Source organism: Vombatus ursinus, unplaced genomic scaffold, assembly GCF_900497805.2.
Source record: "Vombatus ursinus unplaced genomic scaffold, bare-nosed wombat genome assembly UNPS02014816.1, whole genome shotgun sequence".
NCBI classification, from domain to species: domain Eukaryota; kingdom Metazoa; phylum Chordata; class Mammalia; order Diprotodontia; family Vombatidae; genus Vombatus; species Vombatus ursinus.
In genome coordinates, this window is record NW_020954594.1 from 23,739,928 (window position 1) to 23,758,799 (window position 18,872).

General features: G+C 38.2%; 1 long non-coding RNA gene across 3 annotated transcripts in view; it reads right to left on the reverse strand.

Moving 5' to 3' along the window:
- The window catches only part of LOC114023008, a 48,722-nt gene that overhangs the window by 4,495 nt on the left and 25,355 nt on the right, over positions 1 to 18,872 (reverse strand). For all 3 annotated transcript variants that reach the window (XR_003566735.1, XR_003566733.1, XR_003566734.1), the window contains exon 2: positions 5,307 to 5,513. This is a non-coding gene — a long non-coding RNA (uncharacterized LOC114023008). The remainder of the gene's footprint in view (positions 1 to 5,306; positions 5,514 to 18,872) is intronic.

The window sequence follows — 18,872 nt, forward strand, 5'->3', positions numbered from 1 at the left end:
CTCAAAAAAGAAAGAAATTGATTATATTTTAACAGACAGGAAATGACTGTTTACCAAATACAGGAATTATTTCAGAACTAACTATCTACGTGCAATCAGATATTCAACTGGCAAAGATCAAAATCAATATCCAGTTAAAAGAAAGGATAAAGATAAGAAGACATTAAATGTAATACAGTGGCTCTAACGACTATTTTCTAAAAGCTACCAGAACCACAAAATGGAAAAAAGACAAAAGTAAAAACATAAATTCTAATTATTATCATTACTTTGAAAAATATAACCAATGCAAAACAGTCACCACAATGAGGAGGAAAAAGGAGCCCAGAAACTACTTCAGCCAGCAAACACTCAATCTCCCTTCTAAGCACAGCCGAAGTCAACACCAGTTTTACCACACTCATTTTTTACAAAGATTACAGGGTATAATAATGGACATGTTACAACCAACATTGTCTTCCAAAATAGTGGGGAAAAAATTGAGAGCATTGAACCTAAAAAAGAATATCTGTGAGATTCAGCTAAGCAAGAGCATCCCCAGAGCATTACAGAAGCCTGGAAGAAGCATGAATAAACATAAAAAGGAACAGTGATGAGCAAAATTACCCATTTGAACTGTCCCACCTCAGTACTCAGTGTACTATGTGAGGAAGTGGTAAGATTTTATCAAGAGAAGTGGACCTAAGGGAACCTACAGATAAAAAAAAGTGCATGTGTCCACAAAACATTTCAAAGTTGGAAAATGTCAAAGGAGTAGGAAAAAAATGTTTCTACTGAGAAGAAACCAGCAGTTATCAATCCATATCACCTGCATACAATGGCCACTTAACAAATGTTTATTCAATGAATGATGCCTCAGCAAACCTTCCAACCCTTTGAGTTAATGTGTTTGATTTGTCTGACAAGAATTGGGAGCAGCTAAGCAAACATCAAGTTGTTATTGTTGTTCAGTCATTACCTTCATGACCCCATTTGGGGTTTTTTTGGCAAAAATACTAGAGCGATTTGCCATTTCCTTCTCCAGCTCATTTTACAGATGACGAAACTGAGGCAGAGTTAAGTGACTTGCCCAAGGTCACACAGCTAGCAAGTGTCTGAGGCCAGATTTGAACTCAGGAACTAGAGTCTTTCTGACTCTAGGTCGGGCACTTTCTCCATTGTGCCATCCAGCTGCCCCCCAAAAACATCAAGGACAGCCAGCCAAATATTTTCAGAAGATCAAGGAAGAGCACCCAGAAGTACTACTTAACAGAAATGGTCAACTTTGTCTTGGCACTCCTCTATTCTCTTCTGGAGCCCTTTTGTCCTTCTTTCCTCTCTCCTCTCCTCTCCTATTACCAACTACCAAGCACTCAGTGCCCTCAAAATTTGCTATGAGCTGAGTAGTCCTAAACTCCAGATATTCCTCACCCATTTGGCCAAATCACCCCAAACCACCAAATAATCCTGCCTTTGTTTTACTCCCTCACAGATTGTCTCTGGCTTGCAAGGTAGATCCCTGTAAATATACCTTCTGAAATAATAGCTACTCTACAGTTTACCTGAGGTTATGTCTGTGATGCTTCTATTTCCCAACTAGTAAATTAGCAAAAGTCTTCATTTCACTTTCTCTAAACTGTTCCTATTCAGCAACCTTAAGGCCAGGAGTGAGCTCCTATGCTATGGAGTTAAATCACGGTTAAATTTAGCAACAGCAAAATATACATTTTGCAGCTCACTCCCAAGACCTTGAAATGGAGCTTCTTTCTACTTTATCCAAAGAGGAAGGTGGCTGCTCGTTGTTTCTAGAACAAATGTATTACAAAACATGTGAATGTTTTTAACCTCCTTTTCATAACACTAAGCTTATTGCTAATTGTAAACTACAATAAGCAAACCTGTTTTCCCTTTCTTAAAAGACAAAACAAAAGACTCAACTAGGTAACATCCACTGACCTAAGTTTTTCCAGTCACGTGAAGAACCTCTTATTGTTGAACCCTCCTAATTCACTAGGTCCATTAGCCCCTTCTGACTCCACTTGAAGTCCAAACTAGACTAGATCCTATTACCAGCCATTTAACAAAAAGCTCACCAATGCCCTCATCTTCCTGACTTATTTGACGCTCATGTAAATGGCTGTTATATCAATCCCAAACCCCTACCTTCAATGCTCTCTACCACAAAACAGAATTTAAAGTTGAAAGAAAACTTAGAAATCATAGGATAATGAGAGAAATTATTATTAAATAACAAATTTAAGTAACCAATTATTGGGGAGATCCAGGGTTTTTTCCCTTCCTATCTCCTTATTTTCTACTGGGTCAAGTCAGCATCCAAAGACATTGCTGATAATGATGAGACTGGATTAACTTTCTCTTCAATCTTGTTCTGACCTCAACCAAGGAGGAAGCCCATTGTGTTTTACTCAGGGTGTGGAGGGGAGATCCTTTGTCTAGAATGCCTGAGGCTGGGGGTGGACTGAGAGAAGAGTGATCAGTCACTCTCCTAGCCCCTCATTAGGAGAGGTCCACCTCTCATTATAATATTCATTCTTCTCATTAATTGTTAACTAATCAGAGTTGATTGCCACCCTCAGAAACATCCACTCTTCCAAGGGCATATAAGCACTGAGTGGATTCCATGAGGGGTCTTTGGCATTCAAGAATGCCACTGACCCCTTTTATTAATTATCCACTAGCATAATTAATAAAATGATTTGCTACCCAGAAACTATGTCTCTGGAACTTTTTGTATGCCACAATAATAAAATTTAGAATTGGAAGATGCCTTAGATATCATATGTGTGACCACAATTCCAAAGGACTCATCATGAAACATGGGTACTACCTCCAGAAAGAGTAGTTAGAGTGCTGATTGAATTATATGTGTGTATACACATACATATATAATATAGATTATACATATATACTAAATGTATAATTTTATATATATAAAATGTTTATATATCTATACATATACTTGTCATGGTGAAGGGGACTGCATAGTTCAATGAAAATATGCACTATGCCATATAAAGTTATGATCCAAGATGTCAAGGTCATAGTGGAGGGTTCTGACAAAAGGTAAGACACCGGAGAAGGAAACGGCTGACCACTCCAGTATCTTTGCCAAGGAAATTTCACGGACGATATTAAAATAATAAAAGATATGATACTGGAAGACTAAAACAGTAGGTACTTACAAGTAGAAGAAATTAAGACAATGTGTCAAGAATATACAGAAGAGCTATACAAGAAAGATCTTAACATCACTGATAACCATGATGGTGCGGTTACCTATTTAGAGCCAAACATCCTGGCTTCTAAAATGAAGTCAAGTGGCCCTTAGGAAGCACTGCTAACAATAGGGCTGGTGAAGATGACAAAATTCCAACTGAGCAATTTAAAATCCCACAAGATGATGCTGTTAAAAGCGTTGTACTCAGTATGTCAGAAAATCCGGAAAACACAACAGTGGCCACTAAATTGGAAAAGATTAGTTTATATCCCAAGTCTCCCTCTTAATATTTCCTCAAATTACCTTTCTTTTCCAGAATTCTCAGTTTTTCTACTCCTTCTTCTCCTGCCTTCAAAACATGTACGTGTCTCCTTTATCTGAACAAGCCTTCACATGTCCTGGCCTCCAACTCCAGACAGCCAAGAAGTGTAACAAGGAGAGAGTCCTGGCCCTGGATATGAGAAGGCCTGAGTTCAATTCCAACCTCAGACACTTCCTAACTGCTTAGGGTCACCTAACTTATCTGCCTCAGTTTTCTGAATTGTAAAATGGCACCTCCTTTCTAGGGCTGTTGTGAAGCTTAAGTGAGATAGCACTCAGCATGGTGCCTGGCACATAATGTGCATTTAATAAAAGCTTATTTCTTTCCCCTATTGTTCTTTATCCTTTTACTGTCAAACTATCACAGATCTAGTCAGTAATATAATTTATGCTAAAATGTTGCTGAGAAAAAAATGACACATTTTTTTTTTTGGCCTAGACTTGTGATTTTCCAGGGATAGGGAGCTCCTGGTGAAGAATTCCTTCTGCCCATGCAGATCAGCATCTGGTCTAAAACTTGCAGTCTTAGCGAGATGTCTGGGGTACTAGTCCATCGATTTACCACCCCTTGGAGGACACTGGAATGACCCAGGAGAGGTGGTATTTTTTTGAAATAACACAAATTCAAAAAAAAAAAGTTAAAGGTTTAAAGAAAGTAGATTTCCAGGGGGGTGCTGAGTAATTTTTTTAAAAGGCCTACCATCCCGTAGGCCAAATAAGTTTGGGAACCTCTGTGGGTCCGTATCAGAAGCAGCATTGGAATCCAGGTGTTCCTGACTCTGACCAGTCGCTAGCCATTAAGCCACTTTGCCTTGCCAGAAAATAGAGATGCTTTTTAACTGGGTTCTTCAGTGCCTTAACCCAAAACAATCACTACAAGTGAAATTTTGACCATCATGAGATGGGGGTAAGGGACCATATTTTGAGGCAGGAAAAGTTTTTTTTAATATTAATAATATTTATTTAGCACAACTATTACCTCATTTGATCCTCACAACAACCCTGAGCCATAGGTGCTCTTATTATCCCCATTTTATAGATGAGGAAACTGAGGCAAACAAGGGTTAAGTGACTTGCTCAGTATCACACAACTTGTACATATTCAGGTCATCCTGACTTCACACCCAGAACTCTTATCCACTGCACCACCAATGCCTATCTACTCTTAGGGATTTGTTTCCTTTGCCTCTTCAGACAGCCATTCCTACAGGCTAGCCTCTCACTTAACCTAGAAATCCTCCTCAGATAAACCCTGAGCTCCATATCTTTCTTGGTGCAGTCTGTGTGCTGTATTAGGATGACAGAACCAAAGAACTAAGACCTAAACCCCTAGCTTCTGAGTGAGTTTGGTCCTTTGTCCCTAGATCCACCTACCATTGTGAGATAACAAAGGGGGAAAGAAAAAAGGTAATTAACTTTAAGAATTTGGAGAGCAAAGACCAAGTCTTATCAAAAAATGTTAGATTTAGACCTGGAGAGGACCTGAGGAGTCATCTGGTCCAGTATAACAGTTTTGCAGATAAGAAAACAGAAGGCCAGAAAAGTAAAGAAGGGATTTACCCAAGGTCACACAGGTAGTAAAGGGTGAAGGAGGGGCTGGAACCCAGGGCTTCTACCTCCAAATCCAGTGCTTTCTACTCCACCACACAAAGGAGTTTAAACTCAGATCTTAGAGGGCATCTAGTAGTCCAACCTCCTCATTTGAGAGATGAGGAAACTGAGGTTTAGAGAGGGGGAAATGATTTACTCATCTTCCAATTTATCTTACTCTCCATTCCATACACGCCGGAACCTTCTCTGAATCTTCTTGGATATATTTTCTGCCAACAGAAAGAATTTCAATCTAGTAGATATTCTCTGCAAAAGAGATGGCAATTCTTTTTTTCCTTCCTTCATTTTCTTTTTCTTTCTTTCTCTTTCTTTCTTTCTCTCTTCATTCAGCTCTTGGGAGCTGAAAAGATTCTTAGGCAAGATTCTGCAAAAGATGAGAGAAGTATATGGTTCAAAGTGCTGGAGACTAGACAGTGGTGAAAAGGCTTGTCATAAAATCATAGAATCTTATTGTTGAAAAGGGGCAGCTAGAACACCAGGCCTGGAGTCAGAAGACTGATCTTCCTATGTTCAAATATAGCCTCAGACACTTACTAGCTGTGTGACCCTGGGCAAGCCACTTAACCCTATTTTGCCTCAGTTCCTCATCTGTAAAATGAGCTGAAGAAGGAAATAGCAAACCTCTCCATTATCTCTGCCAAGAAAACCCCAAATGGGGTCACAAAGAGTCAGACATGACTGAAAGGACTAAACAACAAATTGTTGGAAATTACCTCAGAGTTCATCTAATACAACCCAGCCTTGAAGATACGGACCTTGTGTACACACACACACACACACACACACACACACACACACACAGAGCTTATTCTCAAACATAAATTGTTCAACTGACTACAAGTTTTCCCTACAGCCTGAGATCCAAAGTGTCACAGGGTTTAAGAAAAGGGTAATTCTTGACCATGAGAATTCCCCAGGAATTTGGCCTGAGTGAGAAATATATTTAGAAGGAACTAATTAAAATACATTTGTAGAGTCATTTTGTAAAATTCCCTGTATGCCTCTCCCCACCATGGCCACATGCATACAAAAGGATAGAACCTGTTTTTCACACAGACCCTAAAGACAACAGGAAGGGAAAGTCTCAATTAGTCTAAATTATGTTACTTGGAAAGTGACCAAGTGATTTCCCCAGGTCACACAGGTAATAATAATCATTGTATTTATATACACCTTCAAGTTTTGCCAAGTACATTACCCATCTTATCTCATTTGATTCTTACAACAACCTTGTGGAATAGGTGGTAGTATTATATTCTCATTTCACAGATGAAAAAACTGACTTGCCCAGGATCAAACAACTAGTGTTAGAGGCAGTATTCAAATCCCAGGTCTCAACACAAGCTCATTATTCTCTCATATTTTCTATGATGCACAGATGGGATTTAAAATCAAGCTAAGGGGAAATTCAGCATTTGATGTTACACTTTAAAAAAACAATTTCTCAGCCTAACAAACACCAAATAAAATGGACGTTTTTCCACTACACATCACTGAAAAGAAAAAAAAGGTTTGTACATAAAATTACAGATCTCTATTCATACCGCTTGCTTTTCTTTTTACATATATGCTAAGTTCAGTCCATGGCTTTCAAAGCTGTCCTGCTTGTCCGCACTTCTTTCTGTAAACTACACATTTTCTATCTAGGCTCACAGACCTGGGGCAAGCAAAGCCCCAGTAAGGTGTTTGAGCAATCATTGTTCCTGCCACAAGCCATCAGAGATAATATCTTCAGATAGGGGAGGAGGTACAGACAGATAGCTTAGACACTTCAGGACTCCTGAATTCTTTGCTGGTGTGAGGCCTGGGGCTATTTAAAAAAAAAAAAAAAAAAGGCCTGCTTGACTTGTAGCCATGCCCTTTCAAAGCTCTCTTCCAGTGGGATCTTGCCCTGGGAGCCATGGTGTGTGTGTAGGACATTGTTAAAGCAGGCATCAAGCCTAAGGCCCCAAAAAACCACCACCAGCATTTATGCTCCTTGTGAAAAGATCATCAGCCTCCATTGTTTTGATGTTTCTTAATTTGAAGTGTTTGGAGGAAGCTTTAGTCTTCTTTAAGGCTCCAATTCATTAAAACCTCTTGGCTCCTTTCCCCACTTGCAGAATAATTTGCCATTTATAAAATGGCCCCTCTTCAAACTGTCTGTGTAAATCCCCAGCCGTGCATTACAAGTTCACGACCCCTTTTTCCTTTTTACGTTCCTCGCTTTCTCTGCCACAAGTTCAGGAACTATGAAAAAAAAAATTTTTTTTTTTAAGTCTGTGAACTAGACTTGTAGTTAAGTAACAGGAAGACTTCAGAGATCCATCCTTCTCCTGAATCAACAATCTTTAATTATTAGAAGCTATAACCTTGGCACGTTCTTTCCCTGTTGGGCCTTTTTTCATTCCCTTATTCCATAAAACAATGAAGGGACAGGACGCTTGGCTACCCTCCTTTCTTCATTATGTCCTGTGGACCTTGGTTTGTAGCAATAAATTACTTCCTCACTTATGGGGTTTTTATGGGCCAGAGAACGCCATATGGTCCATTTAGGCTCCTCCATGTCAGTCCAACAAGAACAAGCCTCATATATCTCACACAGTTCATCTTAAAGACCTGTGCGAGCTTTCTGTGCCCACAAACAGAGGACCCATGAACTAGAGAATGGCTGAATTAATAACTGTGTTACATGAATGTAATTGAAGATTACTGTGCAGTAAGAAATGACAAATGGGAGGAATTTAGAGGAACATGGGATGACATATAATTTCATAGGCTCTTAGGATCATAGATCAAGAGGTACGAGAGACCTCAGAGGCCATCCAGTATAACCCAAGGAAACAGGATAACCAAGGACATAGGGATTGCTACAGATAAAATAGAAGCTCCCCATACAGTTATTTTCCACCTGGTACTAAATTGGAAAGCTAAGCCAAGGAGCAAAGTTTTAAAATTATAGAAATAATTTCATTTAATTATTCTTGAGAATTCAGTGATCTTTGTGCGTTTAATTTTTTTTTAAATAAAGCCAACTAGTATTCCAGAAAATATATGAAAAAACCCAAACAAACATTTTTCAATGAATCTTTTGGGAGAGGAAGCTAATTTTTTTCAATGTAGGTAACAGAAATAAATTGGTGTGTATTATGTCAGGTGTTTTATATATGATCTCAGAAGCCTTAAAGTTCTCTCTCTCTCTCTGGCTACAAACAGGATTGTGGCTTATTCTTAGTGTTGTATGAATTTTAAAAACCAGTAAAGTAGTTTAAATTTTTAGAAGACTTATGTGAACTGCACCATAGATTTATAGCTAGAAAGGACCTCAGAAGTCTCCTTGACCAAACTTCTCCTTTTATACTGGAAACAGGGGCCAAGAAAGGGTCCAAAAAATAATGAAAAGCAGAGAGAGAATTTGGGTCCAGGTTCTCTGATTCCAAATCTTCCCATAAGACCATGCTGCCCTTTGGTGGAAAGTAAATTATGTGGAATCAGGAGAGCAATGTACATCACCTGAGCTTCCAACAAAACCTGGCACATTTTGCATTAAGCTGCATTTTGAAGGAGATATAACTCCTGATTAGTGGAAATAATACTAAGTCATCATTATGGAGCAGTAGAGTTAGTGCCAAAGCTTCTTGGGAGAGAGACATATGTGTGATTTCAGGGACTTTTTGAGAGTGATACATAGAAAGACTTTGGAAAGCTGAAGACCTGTAGGAGAAGCTAGATTCTTTCAACATGTCCCTGATTTCCATTTTGCCTCCAGAGAGGGAGAAATTTGAGGGGAAATAGATAAGGAAAGGGGCAAGAGAACAAACAAAGCCCTTCTCTGCTATCTTCAAGGTGGAAATTATATTCCGTCTTCCAAAGGAATGGTCTAAATTCCAGAGATACCTATCCATGCCACCCAAGAGCCATATCCATACATTTAGAAACTCATGTGAATATGTGTATCTTAGACACATATTTCACATATAAAGACAATGACTATAATAATGGAAATGATAAGAACACCCTTCCAAAAAAAGGGAAGCTAACCTCCAAGTAATGGTAACGACTAGTTTGGTCCTGTAGAAAAGAAAATGAAAGATAGCGTGTTCTTCTGAGCAAAAAAATGGAAGACCATTAATACAGAATGTTGTATACACTATCTGACAAGTTATTATACCTGTTGGTTTTACATAAGGATTTTTCTTTGTTACAATGATGGAGCACTGAATGCTGAGCATGGGGTTATATTCCAAAATGACTAAGATGTAAAAAAAAACAAAAAGCATCAATAATTTTTTTAAGTCTGTGGGAGGTTCAGTTCTTTTTTTCTCCTATCTTTCTCTCTCAAATGTGTCCCATTCACTCTCGAGCTAATGAACTGCTTTGCTTAATTGCTGATTTGGACAGTTTGTTTCTCTTCCTTGTACCCTCTGTGTGAAGTCACTGTGCCCTACAAGTGCCGCATCCCCCTCCTAAACCTCAGCCTATGTGGAACAGTTTGTTGGTATCCATTTATTCCTTCCCTAGCATCCCTCTGCTAGTCTGGGAGTGTTTCATGGAGACTGATTTTCCCTGCACATATGAGTGCACATATAATCTTTCTTCCTAGGTTGGACAACCCGATATTCCTCCCTGTTTTATTTTCCCAAATCTCTACCATGTCTTTCTTCATCCTAATATTATAAGAAGTACAACGTTAGGCTTTCAGAACTATCTTCACCATATTAAGTAGCAGGAGGATTTTGGCGTACTCCCTTCTTTTCCTCCTCCTCCTTCCCTTACAATCCCTGGAGTCTGAGATGCTACCAGTCTCCCGATGGCAGACATTATGCAAGCACCTCTAGCAAGGGTGACCACAGAGTAAGAAGTCAGTTTTGAATTCCATTCCCTCTGACACCATATTAATAACGTGCATTTATTTAACTCATTAAGGCTTACAAAATGTTTTCCTTACAACAATTACATTAGGCAGAGACTGCAAATAAGGAAACTTGGGCACCAGCAAGACAGAGAGGCTTACCTACAGTCACGTAACTAGTCAGTGTAAACACTGACAACAGAATTCAAACTCAGGTCTCCTGACTCTTTACTGTTCTTTCTACAACAAAAAGGGTTTTTGCCTCTTGCTGTTTTCAAAATCTCTCTCCAGACTGATACGAAAGGACCAGAGGAGTAGAGGGTAGGGCTGGGTATCTCTATTAGATAATAACAATAACAATAATCATAACAACAATAACTATTATATATTTAGCACTTATTATGTGCCAGGCATTGTGCTAAGCACTTTTCATTTGATCTTCACAGCAACAATGGGAGATAGGCACAATTATATCTCCATTTTTACAGATGAAGAAACTGAGGTAAACAGAGGTTAAGTGACTTACTATGTGATTAAGTGACTTACGGCTATGTCCAGAGTCATACAGCCAGTAAATGTCTGAGGCTGGATTTGACATCAGGTCTTCCTGACTCTAGCCTAGGCACTCTACTCACTTTGCCACCTAGCTGACCTATTTTGGTGTTAATCATAACGAATTTAGGATAGTAATCTCCTCAGGACTTATTATATAGAAGAAAAAAGTTCAATTTTTCTTCTGATGTCTGAAAAGGCAAGGAAGCTCTTTACCATATTTCGGATCTTTTGCTCCCTAATCCTATGGTGGGGAACCTATGGCCTCGAGGCCATGTGTGACCTTGGGTACAGCCTTTTGACTGAGTCTAAATTTGACAGAACGAATCTTTTTATTAAGGTGATTTGTTCTGTGACATTTGGATTCTGTCAAAGGGCGGAACTTGAGGATCCAGAGGACCACATGTGGCCTCGAGGCCACAGGTTCCCCACCCCTGCACCCTACCCTATATCTCTGTGGTGTCTATTTTGTAATTTTTTCATGTGATTAGAGCTTCAAGTTACCTTGGAAGCCAAAGTCAAACCCCCTCATTTTACAGCTGAGAAACTAAGGTCTAGTTTCTAAGGGTAGTGAATTGCCCAAGGGGATACAGTTAGTAAAGCAGCAGATCTGGGATTCAAACCCAAGACCTCTGATTCCAAATTCAGCATTCTTTCCCGCCACTGTAACATAATGCCTCATAAATTTCAACCCTGATACAGAGGCTTAGAAACCTGTCATGAGTTTCCTGGGGCTGCAACAGTCTGTTTGGTATGTCAGGAAGGGTACTCAGGTCCTTCCCTCGTCTCCACCCCCTCCTCATCCCGCTACCCCACCCCCAACTCAAGGCCTTTAATCAGGGCTATTCATTGAGTAGGTAGCACCACTGTGTAGAAAGGGGGAAGGGGAAGAATTCTCCTTGATCATTAAAGATGCCTCCCTTATTCTCCAAACCATAGGGCAGAAAACTGAGCTCATTAATCCTAATCATATTTGTACTCCTTTCCACTTCTTTACCTATTTCCATTTCAGGATGTACGCGATTTCCCACTATTGTATCATTTTTCAGCCAACTATAATAGTGTCTCCCCTCTGTTAACATGCTAATAGTAAATCTAGGTGTGATGTAGCATCAATCACTTTCCTGAAACCCAGATAAAAGATAGCCTCCCATTTGTTCTTGCTCATCATCACAAAATCAGCAATGTGTGCAAAGAAGTCAAGCCAATTTATTAAAATCTATGATCTGTAACACTAAATGGAACATTTGTAAGTGTTCCACAGTGTTGCTTTGGGGAAGGAGGAAGGAAAGTATCTGAATCTAGATATAACTTTGGAGGTCTCAGATGTTCTGCCAAGGACCATACAACGTGGTACCTCTATTTCTCCATCTCTAAAATGGGCAAAGTGACAAGTTTTGTGTGAGCCCCCCAGAAAAAGTCTGTCTGGTAAAAGCCAAATGCAATAGAACCCTATAATAATCTCACATGCTGTCATCCACTGGTTATTTAACCTTGGACAAGTCCCTTGCCTCCTCTGAACCTTGATTTCTGAATAATTTTTGTTGAGTTGTTTCAGTTGTATCTGATTTTTTGTTACCCCATTTGGGGTTTTCTTGGCAAAGATAGTGGAGTGGTTTGCCATTTCCTGCCCCAACTTATTTACATTTATTATTTTATATTTATTATAAATGTTAATTAATTTGATTATTATATTTAATTCATGAGGAAAGTGAAGCAAATAGAGTTAAATGACTTGCCCGGGGTCACACAGCTAGTAAGTGTTTGAATCCAGATTTGAACTCAGGAAGATTAGTCTTCTTGACTTCAGGCTCAGCACTCTATCCTCTGTGCCACTTAGCTGCCCAATTGACAGCACAGTGCAACTGTGAGGAGATAATGTATATGCAGCATGTTATAAATAGAAAGCACTACATAAAAATTAGCTATTATTATCATCATTCTTATTCAGATATACCAAAAGTTAAATTTGGTTTCCCCAGAACACAATAACTACATATTGCAAAACCGTGATATGATATGTACCGCTTAAAAGATGTTATTGTCCTGTCTCTCTTATAACATTATAAATCAGTAAAGTCCTATTTCTACAATATATTTTTATAGCAATATTAGACTGTGGGTGGCTTAAATTTACCACAAATTGACCATGAGTAGCCATTTCACTTGTAGCCACTAGACTCCCTGGACATCTTCTTGCCAGATGCAGTGCTATGGAGGTACAGTCCATGCCTTTGAAAACTTAACTCTTTCAGCTCCATAATTCCCTTCCTCGGGTCCTTTTGTCCTGATTAGTGAGTCCCCCCCTTGGGACTCACTATTTCTAGGGGGCTCCAGCCATACTTCACTTTACTTCCCACCAGCCTCCTTGCTGCCACCACAAGGCAGGTACCTTCTCCTTACCTACTCCCTTCCCTTTCTAGTTCCAGAATCATAGTCCAAATCAAGACTACTATTGCTACTGGAAAGGGTATGTTAGTCTACTCCCATATGTCTTTACACCACTCCCTTTGACTTTCCAAACCAAAATGCTCCCCTCTGGCCACCACTAGGCTGTATGTATTGTCCCTATTTACCACTATTGTGCTGTAAAAACAAAACAAAACAAAACAAAAACAATAAACATGATGAATAAAGAGAAGCATGGAAGATTTATCTGAACTGATGCAAAGTGGAGCAAGCAGAGTCAGGAAAACAATATACATGATAATTATGGCAATGTAAATTGAAAGAACAACCACAAAACAATCATAACTGGAAGCTGTGAAATTATAAAGACCAAATATGGCCTCAAAGAAAAGATGTAAGAATATACCTCCCCTGATCCTTAGCAAAAGTGGGAGATTGTAGGTATGAAATATTTTATATGACATACATATTGCTTTTCTTTTTGTTGCATTAATTAGTTTTGGTGAATTTTTTCACTTTCTTTCTCTTTTTAAAAATTCTTTGTTATAAGAGATGGTTCTGATCTTGCTTATAATCTCTGTTAGCGTAGTGTTGAAGCTGGCAGATCTCTTGAATTCAGGAGTTCTGAGCTGTCATAGGCTAAGAAGACAATTAGGTGTCCTAGATAACAATGACAATATGATAAACCTCTTGAATATAATAAGTAATAGGATCCAAGGTGGGGAACCTGTGGCCTCGAGGCCACATGTGGCCCTCTAGGTCCTCAAGTGAAGTCCTTTGACAGAATCCAATTTGGATTCCAAGAAGGCTCTACCACAGATAGGAAACAAATAGCCTAAATGAACATTTGGGGTCGAGATGCCTTTAAATTTACAAATCTCACGTTTCTTTTGAGCTACTGCAATTCTGCTTTGCTCAGAAAGCGCAGCACCTTCTTTGATGTGGGCACACGATGCTGGGCAGTCCTATGCCAGTGTCTCCCATGTCTCACAATTAATTCCAAAGTTCTCCAGAGAGACCTTGAGAGTGTCATTGAATCGATTTTTCCCACCACCACGTGAGCACCTACCTTGTGTGAGTTCTCTGTAAAATAGTCTTTTAGACAAACTTACATTTGGCATTCAAACAATGTGGCCAGCCTATCAGAGTTGCACTCTCTGCAGTAGAGTTTGAATGCTTGGCAGTTTGGCTTGAGAAAAGATCTCAGTGTCCAGTACCTTTTCTTGACAGGTGATCTTCAGAATCTTCCTAAGACAATTCAAATGGGAGTGATTTCATGGCATGGTGCTAGTATACTGTTCAGGTTTCACAGGCATATAAGAGTGAAGTCTGCACAATGGCTCTGTAGACCTCTTCTCTTCCATACTTTCTTTTGGAACCTCCCAAACACTAAGCTAGCTCTGGCAAAACGTTTTTCAACCTCTCATCTATGTGTACAACACTGGAAACTATGCTGCCAAGGTAAGTGAACTTATTCACAGCATTCAAAATTTCTCCATTTGCTGTAACCGATGGTTTCACATATGAATGATGTGGGATTGACTGGTGAAGAACCTCTGTTTCTTAGATTAACTGTCAAGCCAAAATTAGCACAAGCATCAGAAAATCATTCCATACTTTACTGCATCTCAGCCTCATAGGCTTCATTGAGTGCACAATCATCAGCAAACCAAAAGTCACGTACCAACTCTCCACTTTAGTTTTGACTTGTAGCCTTTTCAAGTTAAATAATTTACTGTCAGTTCAGTAGCAGACTTTAATGCCATTTTCATCCTTATTGAAAGCATCTGACAACATCACAGAAAAGATCATCCTAAAAAAGCATCAGAGCAAGTACATAACCCTGCTTCACTTCATTGGTGACTGGGAAAGCACAAAAGCATTGTCCATGATAGATGGATAGATAGATAGATAGATAGATAGATAGATAGATAGATAGATAGATAGATAGATAGATAGACAGACAGATAGATAGACAGACAGAAAGACAGGTAAGCTATGGCTCGGGGGAGGGGGTGGTGGAGAGAAAGCATATGGCAGAGTATAAGAAATGTAAAAACAAGTGTAAGTAAAAATCAATTAAAAATTAAAGTTCCTTGAGGTCAGGGACTGACTCTTCACTTCTATATTTGCATCTCTAGCACTTCACACACTACTAGCTTGGTGTACCATAAGGCTTAATACATTATTTTTCATTCATTCATTCATTCTTCTATTCATAAGACTGACAGCCAGAAGGGACTTCACCTGGTCCAACCCCCTTGTTTTACAGGTAGGGAACAATACTTACAGGTAGTAAGTGGCAGAGGCAGGATTACTGTAGTACAGTGATAAAAGCACTAGATTCAGAGTCAGAAAACCTAGCTGTAATACCTGAGTAACCTTGGACAAGTGATTTCACCTTCATTCAATTATTTAATAAGCAAGCATCTACTTGGTGCCAGGCACTATGCTAAGTGTTCATTTGCTCCTGAACAAAGCTAGAAATTGTAGTGACTGGATTCCCTACAAATTTATCTTTATATAATCTCAACAGGGCCCACATTGCTACAAGCCAATCCTTTATCACCTCCCTAATAATACACTTACTATCCCGTACTATGGAAGCTCTTTCAAACCTATTCATTCCTCCTCAGACCTCCCGTGGCTCCTCCTCCACCTACCATCTCAGTTGAAATGAGGTCATTCTCTGAGAACTCCTTTTCTCCTCCTCCTCAGCTCCTATCACTCAGATGCCTTCTGCCACTGTCTCTTACTTCACCCCTATTTCATATGAAGTAATGGTCTTTCTCTTTGCCAAAACAAACTCCTCTACCTATATAAAGGATCCTATTCCATTTATCTTCTTCAGCATGTTGCCTCCTCTATACTCTCCACTCTCTCACTTATTTTTAATCTCTCCTTGTCTACCAGCTGCTTCTCTATTGCCTATAGACATGTCCACGCCCATCCCCAAAAAACCCTCACTTCATCCATCCATCTCTGCTAGCTGTCCTCCTAAAACTCACCTCTCTTTTGTGGCTAAACTCTTTTAGAAGGCTTTCAAAACTTTTCCTCTCACTCTCTTAACTCTCTACAGTATGGCTTTAGACCTCATTATTCAACTGAAACTGCTCTCTCCAAAGTTACTAATGACCTCTTAATTGCCAAATGTAATGGCCTTTTCTCAATCCTCATCCTTCTTGACCTCTCTGTAGCCTTCAATACAGTTGATAACCTTCTTCTCCTTGATTCCCCCTCCTCTCCAGGTTTTCATGACATTACTTTCTCCTGGTTCTCTTTACTTATCTGAATGTTCCTATTCAGCCTCCTTTGTTGTTGTTATTGTTGTTCAGTTGTTTCAATCATGTCTGACTCTTCATGACCCCATTTTGGGTTTTCTTGGCAAAGATACTGGAGTGGTTTACCATTTCCTTCTCCAGATCCAGATTATGTCTGCAAAATGGTGGGTGTCTTCCAGGGCTTTGTCCTGGGCTTTCTTCTTTTCTCTTTCTCTCTACTATTTCACTCGGGAATCTCATTAGCTCTCATGGATTCAATTATCATCTTTATGCAGATGACTCTCAAAATTACTTATCCAGCCCTAACCTCTTTGCTGAGTTTCAGTCTTATGTCTCTCACTGCCTGTTGGATATCTCAAACTGGATTTCCCATAGATACCTTGATTCAACACATCCAAAACTAAACTCATTATCTTCTTCTTCTGAACTTTCCTAATTACTTTTTTTTAAAAATAATTTTATTGATATTTTCTGTTTCTTATATCACCACGGTAACCCATGTGTCTCTCCTCCTCTACCTCCCTCAGAGCCATCCCGCATGACAAATTTTTTAGGAAAAAAAAGTCAGTTTAACTAATTAATAGTGAAAAAAATCTGAAAATATGTACAGTGTCTAACACCTCTGGACCTCTCACCTCTACCAAGTTGTATGTTAGAGCTATCTTCTCATACCTCTTCATTCAAGTCCCATTTGATCTTTATAATTTCGTTACATTTACTTTTAATTTTTTTTGAGGTTGTTCTTTCTATTTACATTGTTATAGTTACTGTGTATCTTGTTTTCTTGGCTCTCCTTATTCCACTCTGAATCAGTTCATATAGATTTTTTCAGGCTTCTCTGTATTCATCATATGCTTCATTTCTTAGAGTGTAGTAGTATTCCATTACATTCATGTACCACAATTTGTTTAGACATTCCCCAATTTATGGACATCTACTTTGTTTTCAATTCTTAGTTATTACTTTGGAGTATATGGGGACTTTTTTCTTATTGATGGTTTCCTTCCCTCCCACTAATGGAGTCTCTGGTTCAAAGGATATGGACATTTTGGTTAGTTTATTTGAATAATTCCAAATTATTTTCCAAAATGTTTATACTGTTTCACAGCTCCACAACAATGTATTAGTAGGCCTATTTTTTCACAACCCCTCCAATATTGATTGTTGACAAATAACTGTTGCCAATTTTTACCAAATTGTAGGGTATGAGGTGAAACCTCAGACTTGTTTTGATTTGCATTTCTCTTATTAATGATTTGGAGCATTTTTCCATATGAATATGAAAACTTCAGTTCTTTTCTAAAATTTTTATTTAATATTTTATATTTCCCAATTGCATATAAAAATAACTTTTAACATTCATTTTTTAAAAATTTTGACTTCCAAATTCCCTCCCTCCCTTCCTCCTCCTCCTTTTCTCTCCCCTCATTGAGAAGGTAAGAAATTTAACATAGGTTATACATGTACAGTTATGCAAAACATATTTCATATTAGTCATATTGTGAAAGAAAACACAAACCAAGAAGAAAAAAAAGATAAAAAACAAGAAAATAAGAAAGTAAAAAAAAAATTCTTCTATTTGCATGCAGACTCCATCAGTTCTTTCTCTGGAGATGGATAGCATTTTTCATCATAAATCATAAATAAAAACTTCAGATGTAGTTCTTCTTTTGAGAACTGTTCATATCTTTTGACCATTTATCAATGGAAGAATGGTTATTAGTTATATGTATGTATTAATTATTTATATATCTTGGACATCAAACACTCATTAGAGACATGTGATATAAAGATTTTTTTCTCATTCTCAACCTTCTTATCCTAGATACATTATTGTTTTCTGTACAAAACCTTTTCAGTTTTAAGAAATCAAAGTGATCTCTTTTATCTTTTATAATTGCCTTTATCTCTTATTTGATTAAGAATATATTTCTTACCCATAGCTGTGAAAAGAACATGATCTGGTTTTTTTTCTAATTTTTTTATACTATTATCTTTAATATTAAGGTCCTGTATCCACTGAAAATGTATTATAGAGTGTGGTGTAAGATGTTGATCTGAGCCTAATTTCTGCCATACTGCTTTCCAGCTGCCCCAGCAGTGTTTTTTTTATCAAAAAAGTATTTTCTCCTTAAGTAACAAATTTTCTACTTTATCAAACACTAGATTATTGAGTTCTGTTATTTATGAATCACTCTTGTCTAGTCTATTCCACTGATCTCTCTATTTTTTAACTAATATCGTTTTGATGACTGCTACTGTATAACGTAGCTTGAGGTCTGAAAGTACTATTCTCCCTTTACCTTTACTTCTTTTCATTATTTTCCTTTTGTTTTTTCCAAATAAAGTTTCTTATTATTTTATCAAGTTCTCTGAAATATGTTCTTGATAATTTTATAGGTAAAGAATTTAAATAATTGTCATTTTTATTATATTGGTATGGCCTAGCCATGAACCATGATTATTCCTCCAGCTATTTAGATTATTCTTTAATTCTTTAAGGAGCACTTTGTAAATGAATTTCTACAAGTCTTTTGTGTACTTTGGGAGGTTGATTCTCAGATATTTTATGCATTTTGTAGTTATTTAGAATGGGATGACCCTTTCTATTTAGTGCTTCTTGGGTTTTGTTATCATTATATAGAAATGC